The sequence below is a fragment of the Callithrix jacchus genome, chromosome 3 (genome assembly GCF_049354715.1).
Source record: "Callithrix jacchus isolate 240 chromosome 3, calJac240_pri, whole genome shotgun sequence".
Taxonomy (NCBI): Eukaryota; Metazoa; Chordata; class Mammalia; order Primates; family Cebidae; genus Callithrix; species Callithrix jacchus.
The window spans coordinates 111,786,090-111,798,222 of NC_133504.1; the positions used below are offsets into that span (position 1 = coordinate 111,786,090).

Below are 12,133 nucleotides of genomic sequence, written 5' to 3' on the forward strand. Positions count from 1 at the left end.
CTGGGAATATTTTACCAAAAGGGAAGAAAAGCAAGCTGATATCCTCTTGTTGCTGTCTTTTTACTTTCTAATCACCTAATTAAATGTGTACTGTGACAGGCTGGACAACCCTTCAGCACATCCTCAAAGAGGATATGTCCACATTTGAAACAAAACTAGAGCAATACTGAACCCCAAAACCTAGGATTTGTGGGTTAGACACCATGCTACATACTGCTCAGACAAATATGTAAGACAAAGCCCCTACCCTCAAAGAGCTTACAGTCCAGCTGAGCTAGGAAAATGGACTGGTCGATAAAAAGTCAAAATGCAAGGTGCTGAAAGTCACAGCAATGTTTTGAAAGAGGAGGAATGAAGTAAAGGAAAGTGATTCAGAAAAAGTGATGATTCCAGAAAGACAAGATCAAGGAATCGTCCTCTAGGCTGAAAAACTCCCTGCATGTGGCAAGCCACACAAAAGTGAGAAAGCACAGAAATGCTGAAGCCAGCCATGTATATGAGAAAGTGGGCAGAGTTGGTGCGAGCCTGAGGGGAAGGAAGAAGGGAAACATTCAACATTTACTCTAATCAGGTTTGTTGTCCCAAACCATTTCCCCCAATGTGTGTGTGTGTGTGTGTGTGTGTGTGTGTGTGTGTGTTCATAGGAGATAGAGTATTTCATATTATAAAACTGCCATAAGATCATGTTAATACTTTTTGAAATGCATATCTCTGATGCAAAGATTTGCTTTACTTCACAGAATACTGTGGAGCATTGGGAGCTGCACTTTGGGGTTGATTAACAAATATTTAATTATTTTATTTGTTATGTATGCCATTAATTCCCATTTCAAGAGCTTATGAAGTTAGCTTTTGGAAATCCAAAAGTTCAAAGTCAAGAAAACATTGCGTGGAAGACTTCACCTGCTAAAAAGTAGCTCCTATGAATGAAAAAGAATGGATTTCTAAGATGTTATTCCTGCTGACAGCTGAAGATGGAGGGAGAAAGGAAGAGAAGGCTCAGGTTTATTTCCTTTGCAGATTTGAGACTTTGCAATGGAATTAATACTCCAAGAAGTTGCCAGTATGGCTGCAGGTTCTTACAGAGGAAACACATTCTAGAGTTGCTATGTGATTGTTGATAAGTAACTTAGTTGGACAGTTTTGGTCATTACAGAAATATGTGAGGCTTAATTACAAGATCATTAAGATCCCATCCAACTTCACAATTGTATGACTTATGCAACTTCCATTTACAAGTAATTAATGAGTTAATTAAGGAAATGAAATAAGCCGCAGATGCTAAGAAAAAGCCTATGTCCTCTTACAGAAATAAAGGTTGTAGTGGTCTCTGAGAGAAGCACTAGCAGAGACACTAACAATAACCTTCCAAAAACCCATACTAGATATAAGAAATGATGGTCACTTTATCTTCCCTAAGTGACAGGCAGGTGTCACTTTGGAAAATTAATTTATGACTCTAGGGTAGCAGTTACAGTGAAATAATATTCCTGGCACATGTCTAAAGACCTTTAGTCATTACTTTGAAGTATTTCCACTTGAATTTGACAACGGCACTGATGAATTCTTAAATTCAAAGAAAGAACCATATTCTGGCAAATGAGGCAGCCTGGTGTCAAAAAACTTGGGACACATTACTGGCTACTCCAGTTGCTTGTTTTGTGACACTAAGAATAAATCAAGAAAACCACATATAAACATCGAACAAAGGAAAGCGTTAATTTGCATTATGTAGTTTGTAATTGTTAAAAAGAAAATAAACCTCAGTTTTACTTTTTACTTTTCTTGCTGCCCTTCCTTTCTTTTTCTTTTCTTTCTTTCTTTCTTTTTTTTTCTTGATGGAATTTCACTCCTGTTGCCAAGGCTGGAGTGCAGTAGCACAATCTTGGCTCATTGCAACCTCCGCCTCCTAGGTTCAAGTGATTTTCCTGCCTCAGCCTCCTGAGAAGCTGGGATTACAAGTGCATACCACCACACCTGACTAATTTTTGTATTTTTTTAGTAGAGATGGGGCTTCACCATGTTGGGCAGGTTGGTCTCAAACTCCTAACCTCAGATGATCCACCTGCCTTGGCCTCCCAAAGTACTGGGATTACAGGAGTAAGCCACCATGCCTGGCCCATGGTACTCTTTCTTTAAAAACCAAAACAACAACAACAACAACAACACAGAATCAGGAGATAATGATTTTATCCAAAAATAAAATATAATACCCAATTACCTTTGTTTTACCACCACTTGTGATTGGGCCAAAACTATTGGTATTATCTGAATATAACTTTACTGTAGACTTCTTCAAAAGCCAAATTGAACTAAGAGAATAAAGCAGTCTCTTTAAGAGATATTGGATTCTGTTTTTATAATGTCTATTACAAATAGAATAAAATATTTTCTTTTGAGTGCTGAATGAACAATATACGAGAAATGCTCTGAGTACTGTGGCTGGCACATAGAAGGTTTTGACATATGTTACTCATTACTGACACCCTGAAACTGAGGCTTAGGATGATTAAGTAACCCATAGGATGACACAGGTAAATGCCCCAAAGCTGGGCCTCAAATTCTGAAATTCAACTTTACAGCCTCTGCTCCTGTCCATCTACTAAGGACGCACTGAAAAATTGGTGGTGGGGGGTGTAAATATATCCATCTAGGCCGGGCGCGGTGGCTCAAGCCTGTAATCCCAGCACTTTGGGAGGCCGAGGCAGGTGGATCATGAAGTCAAGAGATCGAGACCATCCTGGTCAACATGGTGAAACCCTGTCTCTACTAAAAATACAAAAAAATTAGCTGGGCTTGGTGGCACGTGCCTGTAATCCCAGCTACTCAGGAGGCTGAGGCAGGAGAATTGTCTGAACCCAGCCAGCCTGGGTAACAAGAGCGAAACTCCATCTCAAAAAAAATAAAATAAAAATAAATATATCCATCTATATCTATGTATCTATATCTAGATAGGAAAGTAAGTAGATGAAGAGATAGATACATAATCACCTTCAAATTGCCAAATGTATAGAGGATAGACAGCAGTAGCAATGGATGGGAGAGAGGATAGTAGGTTAACAAGAGGGAATTAAATTCTGAGCAAGAATGTGGCCATGGAAATGAAAAGGAAAAATGCCAAGAAAATGGTTTCTAAAATTCTAATTGGCACCTGGTTGTATTAAAAGTGATGAAGGAGATGAAAGATGGCAGGCAGGTTTGAGTGAGGGAAAGAAATGGAGTTTGAAGCACTAGAATACCACAGACAGCTTTGAATAGGAGGCCCTGGCCAGCAGGGAAACTGCCTGAGGTTGTGCAGGCTGAGTAGGGTCTGGAATTCAGCTCAGTTTGCTGCCAAGCTGAAGATCCTGATATGAGAGCATCGTGCATCTGGAGGAAGGGGACCTTTGTTATAACTCACACAAAGGGTGGAAGAGTCCTTGCTGACCAGATATCTACACTGGGCTTTAAGATGAAGCTATAGGCCTATATGAAATTTTCCAAGGAAGAAAAACTAAGGGAGGAAACAAAATAAACAGATACAGAAATCAAGAAGGTGGGAAAAAGACAGGAGCCCCTCTAACAGGAAGGAAGGTAAAAAGCCTAGAAGAGGGACAGAGCCATAGCCTAGTATAAGATCTCTACTATCAAAAGACAGAACTATTTCAAGAAGACCGTGAGGGCAAACAGTATAGATGGCAGAAAGAACAGAAGGTGAAGACAGGGATAAAAGCTGTTAGACTGAACTGTTAATTCAACCATCACGAGCAAACTCTGAGAGGTCATTTCAATATTGTGGTAGAAAGAACGCCAAATTGCAAAGGGTCATCAAGTCAGGGGGAGGCAAAGGAGAAGAAACAAAAAAATATAAATTTTTCTTGGCACCAGGAAAAAGAAACATGGTGAAAAGGCTGAAAATTTGTTTGTTTCGTGCGGCAGAGGTCTGAACATCGTTGTGCCCTAAGGGAAAGCTAAGGTGCAAGTAAAAGGACATAATTTATGCAAGTCCTAGTTCCATCTTCATAAATATTTTGTTTAAAAGTTCCATAAACACCAGTGGCCCAGGAAATGCTTTAGCAGATACTCATTAACAAAATGACAGCTATTTAAAAATGTTCCCATAGCTATCGTATGTGTATCACTCCTTGAGAATAAAGTCTGGCAGGGAATCATGACTGTTTTCTTTAGTATGAGAACCCTTCCATTCCCTGGGGATTTTCAGAGAATGGGGTACATGGTTGACCTCTTACTCAGACAGAAGGAAATTATGCTTTCACTTCCTTCCCCTTTTATATATTTTTCACCCAGGCATTACTTCTGGCTGGATATAGATATTAGACTGAAAGCTTGGAAGCCAAGGTTCTAGATGAGTAATATTTCAGTAACATTTCAGGACTTAGTTCTGCTACTCTTTTTTTTTAAAGAGTGATCAGGACTTACTAATTTCCAAGTCATTTCAGTTTTCAAATGAGCAAAATCATACGTAAAAGAATGATTATCCTAATTTTATTCAAGAGAAACACACTGAAACAATGTAGGTCCCCAACAATGGGAGCCATGTTCTATTATGCACAGTATAGCCACAGAATGGAAGAACATACAACAGTAAAATGTTTTTCTCAAAGTTGATATAAAACAAATTTTGATTGATATAAAACAAATGTTCACAATGCTTACAGCAAAAGAAACAAAACAAAACAAAAATAAAAAGGTGTAAAATAACAGTTGGGACTTTCTTGTCCTCCAAATTCACTTTCTGAATTATTGTTGACAGTGGATACCTGATGGTTTTTCTTCTGGCAATTTAGAGCTCCAAATTACTGTTTATTAACAGCAATTTCATAATTTATTAAATGGCTTTGTTCAATGAATCACTCATGTTTTAGCATAATTCACAATAAACTAAGTAACGAATACTCCAATAATCAAATATGAAATAAAACATAGCAGTGTTAGTCATTTTATTTGTCAGTGTCTTTTTAAATTAAGTTTTGAAGGTAATAGTCATTCAACAAACATTTATTGCATCACTCAGTTATTAATACAAAAAGAACCTTGGATTCGTATCACCTCTTAAATAGTCCAGAGGCTCCAATTTAGTATGGTTAAACAAAGGCCAATATATAGGAATATACTTGAGTCAGTTTAAACATCTTTTTCCCTGAGAGACTGTAATTGAAAGTGAACTAAATGTGGATTTTTTTAAAAGAACAAAGAAATTATCTTTTTCTCTGTTGAACAACTTTAGAAATGTCAATAGCTTCTCTCCCCTGTCCACAACCTACATCACTAAGCTTGACAGCTCCTTGGGAACCATAAGTCTTGCTCACTGAATTCTGCTTTATAAGGGGCTGAATTCTGAGGCTTCTGGAGAATTCTCATAAGGTTGTGCTAAGAAGGACTCTTATAACATGTTATCAGTGAATGCTAACATGCATTAATTCATTTAAATAATTGTTTCCTTTTCCAGGTTTAAAAAAGTGTCTTTCTAAATTTAAGTTTTCCTAAGTGTGTATTCATAATGACACTGAGATTTCAGGAATTTTAAATTTAGGTCTACATTAGTATCAAATTAGTACTAAAATTCTAAATTTAAAATACATATTCTCTAGTATATCAAATTTCCTATTTAGGTATGAACATGAACATTAAACTTCAAGTCAAGTGAAAGACTCAGTCAAATAAGGAATAGCTTCAGTGAACTGACTTAAAATAGTGTATTTTCACTTTAAAAGAGCTGTGTTTCAATTGGAATAACATTTCATTTTAAAATAAGTCATGTCACCTAACTGAAAGTAGGAAGCAAAATTAAACACAATTTCTAGACAATTTTGTTTTATTTGAGACAGAGTCTCACTCTGTTACCCAGACTGGAGTGCAGTGGTGTGATCTCAGCTCACTGCAAACTCCACCGCCCCGCTGGGTTCCAGTGATTCTCCTGCCTCAGCCTCCTGCGTACATGGGATTACAGGCACAGGCCACCACGCCTGGCTAATGTGTGTGTGTGTGTGTGTGTGTGTGTGTGTATTTTAGTAGAGATGGGGTTTCACCATGTTGGCCAGGCTGATCTTGAACTCCTGACGTCAAGTGATCCACCTGCCTTGGCCTCCTAAAGTGCTGGGATTACAGGTGTGAGCCACCAGGCCTGGCCTAGACAACTGTTTTAGACAAAGTCATCAAACATATGCATATCCCAAATTCACTGCTGCAGCAAAAGGCAGTCTCTAATTCATTGTTTCAAACAGGAAAGTTTGTCATATACACCATCTGATGCTTTAATGCTTAGGAAAAATTTCTACAGTGACTAGGTGAAACTTGTATTTTTTAAAAAATTAAACAAAAATGGACTTTTAATACAAAAGTCTTCACAATGTGATTCCAAATAAAGTTGAATTATCAAGTAATTAGCAAAGGACTTGAATTAAAGTTGAAACTTAGAATTGCCCTGGACTCAGCTTATAGCTTAATATATGTATGTAATATATCCAGTTTTATTTTTTCTTTTGTAGAGTGGGATTAATAAAAGTGACTACTATCATTGTCAAGATCATTAAGAAATCAGTGATTTGTTTTGCTCTGAAATGCACAATATAAAGACATTAGAAGAAAACACATATTGTCATATATTGTACTACTAAATTCATTGTATATGGTTTATAAAATTGCTTTGTAGTGTTTTTCAGCTTAAAAGAACTTGAAAGTTAGAATGCAGTTCAACAAATCAAAACAATCACTGAGAAAATTAACCTAGCCTTATTCATTTTTTAAGCATAATCTCCACACAGAAGAATTGAATAAACTAGAAGGTGAATATCTTTTTCCCTTTTCTCTAACTCTTTCCTACAAAACATTATTAGGCTATTTCCCAGCTGTGCATACACGTGAGCAGCATGATTGTGAATGGGACTAAAATAAAATACTTAGTTCTTGATTAATATTAGGTATGCCCCTTGAGATTTGTTTAGTCACTGATTCCTTGACACATACCTCCAGTAACTTTATAAAAAGAAGAACAGCACTTTCTGTAGAAGATGCAGTTACACATTACTTATTCCAGAACTACTTCCATGGCAACCTCTACTACAGAACACAACTAAGAACCTGGACACAAGCCAAACGTCTTCTGAGGACCCAAAATAGATATCATTGTGTCTATGTCCTTTGGCACATGCACATTTCTCATAAGAAAATCTCTTGAACCCTCAGATAAAGTTATTGCCTCTTATTTTATCCATAATTTTTTCTAAACTTGTTTATTTTCTGGTGTTCTTGCTCACAGCACAAAATAATCATGAGGAGGTGGTTGAGTTTGAAGGGAGTTATTAGACATATGCAAGCTGTCTACACCAATAAGGAACACTCTACAATATGGAAGGTGGACACAGGGGTGAAGAATGTCTTATAAAAATAATACAATAATTCAAAAAACAGTGATTATGTGACCTTGGATCTAAGAATTAATAGCCTTATACACCATGCAATGTATTATTGCATTATAAAAAAATTCTATAATGCATATCCATGAGCAATGCTGAGTAGTTTGGAAAACATTAAATTGCATTTAGTCCCCTCCGGAGAGAGCTCAAAATATACAATGGATCTCAGAAAGAGAATGATCCACAAGTGGCTAAATTCTTTCAAAAACTTTTCAAGTTCATAGTGGTAAAAGTTTACTTTTTGAACTTCACTTTTTGGAAAATTCACATATATTGAACCCCATAATGTTCTCCATTGTCGTTCTATTGACCAGCAGCAGATACTGTATACTAGCTAGCCAGAGTCTTGGGGAAAGAGTGATACCTGGAATTCTAGAGTACACAGGGATTTTTTTTTTTTTTTCTGTGCCACATTGGGCTATTCCCCTTCTGCTCTGGAAACCCCTCTATGGCTCAGTGACTTGAAATCTTTTTGCAAATGTCAGTCTTCTTAGAAATATTGCTCCATTAAGGTGAATAAGCTTAAACTATGATAAGCTTTATTAAAAAAAGAAAAGCAGGCTTACTAGAATTAAAAAATAATAATGATTAAAGAGAAGGAAGCATTAAAGTTAACAGCTAAATATAGAAGCAAACTGGAGGCAAAAACCCCAATTCAAAATAACTGTTTTTTTTTTTTTTTTTTTTTTCAGGTCAGATCCACTAAGCTGTGATGAGTTTAGTGAGCTTTGACTGAATCAATTAAAATGCCTAGACTGCCCTACCCAGGTCCTCTTGCCTGATTGGCTCCATATTAGTTCTATATTTCAAGTTTAAGATTCATTAACCTCCCCCTCCTGCCCAGTCAAGAACATTCTGTACATTCTGTAATGCTATAGTGTATCCCTCTTTATCCAACACAAACAATAAAACACAAAAATCACACATGACAAGCTGCAACAAAGAAACAAACCTAAGCTAAGCTTTAAAATAAAACAATGCCAACAATCATTTGGTTCCTGAAAACAAAACAAAAGCAAAATCCGAGTAGTTTGAAATGTCAGCAGCCACAAAATAATACAGTTAAAAAGCTAAAATATTTTCAAGACTATATTTCTGTCAAAATAGAGGTGAAGAGGGAGGGGGAAAAAGGTGAAATAACCACAGAATACTTGTCCCTAAAACAAATGAACCCTGAAGATTTAAATGAATAAAACAGTACCTTATAAGTCACTGGTCTGGTCTACGCACAGCTGTTCCCAGTGCCGGCTCTTGTTTAACTGTCCACTGCCTTCAGTTTAAAGTTAATTCTTTTGGCAAAAAAGTACAGAGCTTGTCTGGAAAATGCTGTTTGGACACAAACCATTCTTTTCAAAGCGGTGGTAGCTATATTTAAGTTTTCTTGTAGAGGGGGATATAAACTCTTCCTGTAGCTAATTTTCTTTCTCCTCCTTCTCAGACTTAGTCAGTATCCTCCCATCCCATATATTGAAGAAAGAGACAGAGAGGGGAAAAAAACCTACAAGGAAATATACCTTAAATAATGTAGTATTTGAGCATTTAGAAAAACAAAACAAGAAATAAAAACCATAGAAAACTCATCAGGACCTTAAATATAATTTAGCCCAGTGCCCTCATTTTGTAGATAAGGAAAGTGAAACCTAGATAAAAACATGATTTGTATAAGGTCACTCACATGGCTAGTTAGTGCCACAGTTAACAAATAACCAGGTTTCACAACTCCTGCTTCAATGCTCTTTCCACCACACTAACATACCTGAGGGAAAATGGTTTACCTTTTCCTCTATATCCTTGTATAATAAGCAAAGGAGTTGGCAGGGAGCACTAACACAATTAGGATGTGAGAACTGTCTCAGAGAAAATATTTCCTTTGGATTTAAAATCCTTAATATTGGAATTTTCCCTATAGTCTCCAATTTCTTTGTATATCAGGAAATAATCTTTTTCTTTGCTGATTGCCCAGAATATTTTTACAATTCAGGAGCTGCCATGTTTCAGAGGATTCTAATATCTATTAGTCCTTACAGAGTACTGCTTTAGTAAGGCACCGTGCTGTGACAGGTGACAAAGTACGTGTTCTACCTAGTATCAGCAATACTGCTCAATGGGTCTTCAACTAGACACACATTTGCTATGATCACAAATCCCCACTTTCAATATGTCAATATTTTTTTAATACACACATTTGGTTTTGATTATTATTGATTGTATACTTTGTTACATAAAACAAAGAAGCAAAATAATAATTTTCTTTGGTGTCCTTCATGTATTTCCTACTTATTGGTGAATAAATTATTTTCCTCTAATAGCAGGAATGTTATTATAATAATTTCTAAAATTGCCTTTTTGAAATGTATTCATTCATTCACTTATTTAACAAATATTTATTGGATATTTATAAGATCTATCTCATAACAGACAAGCAATAGCTTCCTTGGAAAAGTAGGGAATTTTCAAATAAAATCAAAGGGTTTGCATGGGAAGTAAGGCCAATTCTCTATAACTATTTCTGTATTCATTCTCACACTTCAAACATGTGTCCTCAGTTTATTGATGTCCTATTGATTGAGTTGCTCCAATCTTAAAACATCCTGCCAAGGTCAAATAAACCAAAATATGAAGAGACCCAAGTCAAAATCACTCTGGTCAATATTAATTTTCCATTTGATCTGGATCCTTACATTTTAAAGCAAAATCTACTTTTACACTTTGCAATTCCAAGACACAATGAGCAAATGCTCAGATCACTCACGGTCCATTTTCAAACTGTTAGCCATTTTTTATCTCAGAAATGCACTGTTTGGTTTTAATAGCTCTCATCTACTTTTAAGGCATCTGCTCTTGCCTGGTCTTTGGCAGAAAGCAGTATGCTTATGACCAAATAATTAGAAAAATGTAACATCTAAAATGACAATTAGATTTTATGGAACATATATTCCAAAATGTTGAGAAATTAATGGGCATGATAGCACTTTTCCAATGCTGACAAATAAGCAATGGAGATTCGAAGCATAAATGTTGAGAAATAAATTTTGGAAAACCATACTTCATGGTTTTTGACATGATGACAGCACCCTATTTTCCTTTTATTCTCATTTGATTATGTCTATTTGTGTCCTATGCAAAGGTTAAGCAATATTAATATGTCAAATATGACAAGAGTTGGACACATGGATACCTATTACTTACATTTGCTAAAAATATTCCGTATTTTCCTTTTACTTTTTAAGCTTTACTTTTGATATTGACCGTTTTACCTTTAGTCTGTTAGAAAGAGCAGGAAGGAAATACGAGCAAAACCTTGAGAGGTAATAGGCCTTGAGGAGACACAGAGTTTTACATGGAATGAGTCAAGGTGATTCAGAGGGTTAAGTGGCTGCAGGAAGGAAGGAAAGAGTGAAGAGACATCACAGACAAACAGATTGTTTAGAACAGGAGTGGGCTGAGCCATAGACAAAAGATTATGGGTATTGAATTCAAGAACCAAAGTATCCTAAAATTGGCTAAACAAAGAAGGAACTAGCAATTTTGGTGACCAGTGAAAGCAATAGGAAATTGGCCTTTAAACCTACTTCAAAATTCATGGCATGTCTCATCTCTGCCCATTGGAGGGGAAGAATGTGCTGTCAATATGTGATCCAATGCAGTGTAAAACAGCACAACCATTTTTAAAATGTGTGTCCCCCTCTATTTAGGATCCTTGGACCATCCAGGTTCCCCTACTCTGGGAATGCTCTGAATTTCAGAATACTAGTGTAGTTTAGTGGGATAGTCACGTATTTTGAAGGTTTGCCCTGTGGTGTTGAATTTCACTGATGGGAGAAATACTTCCAGCAGAGGTGAATTCCAGGGCAGGCTATATTAACACAGGCAAGGCAGTCGGAGTTCTCTAACTCTTGATCTCCTCCTCTCAGTTTTCAGGTTTATTGTAACACTAGAAGAAGGCTTTTACTAAGAAATCCCAGAGAGCTCTTTGGTGCTAACAGTGAAGGGTAGTGACTGCATGAACAGCTACTAGATTCTAATATTCTATGCTTTGGGATATATTTCACTTATGGAAGTTTTTAACAGTCTTAAGAAACTGACACACATAACAGTCTTAAGCATCAACTCTCTTAAACCAATTCCAGCATATGCTTACACCTCTCACAGTCCATTCTCCTCAGAGAACCAGAATCCTCATTCCCCTCCTTGTATCCATGATTTCTCATCTTTCCCATCATTCCTCTGCTTCACTGTTGAACAGTTTCCCATGTTACTCTCCTTCATTCCTTCCAGTGGTTTTCCATTATTCTCTTACTTTGCGTTGTCCAGTGATTTCCCATAAATTCCCCTGCTTCAGCCCTACCACTATCTCCCGTTTCCCTCAGTATAAATCTAAGTGCCTAACCATGACCTCCTAGGTACTACATGATTCAGCTTCAGTTTATCTTCCCTACTGATAAGGTTTGGCTGTGTCCCCACCCAAATCTCATCTTGAATTATAGCTCCCATAATTCCCATATGTGGGAGGGACCTGGTGGGAGATAATTGAATCATGGGGCAGCTCCCCTCATAGTGTTCTCATGATAGTGAACAAGTCTCACAAGATCTGAGGCTTTTATAAGGGGAAACCCCTTTCACTTGGTTCTCATTCTAATTGTCTGCTACCAAGTAAGACATGCCTTTGACCTTTCACCATGGTTGTGAGGCCTCCTCAGCCACATGGAACTGTGAGT

At 36.8% G+C, this 12,133-nt stretch overlaps 1 protein-coding gene across 4 annotated transcripts in view; it reads right to left on the reverse strand.

The window, feature by feature from the left end:
- Nucleotides 1-12,133, reverse strand: part of ARHGAP24 (Rho GTPase activating protein 24) — a 911,211-nt gene that overhangs the window by 203,413 nt on the left and 695,665 nt on the right. The window contains exon 1 of one of the 4 annotated variants that reach the window (XM_002745630.7): nucleotides 8,617-8,851. The exons of the other annotated variants lie outside the window; for them this stretch is intronic. The gene's annotated coding sequence lies outside the window, so the exon portion shown is untranslated. Of the gene's footprint in view, nucleotides 1-8,616; nucleotides 8,852-12,133 lie in introns of those variants that run through there. 4 annotated transcript variants of the gene reach the window in all.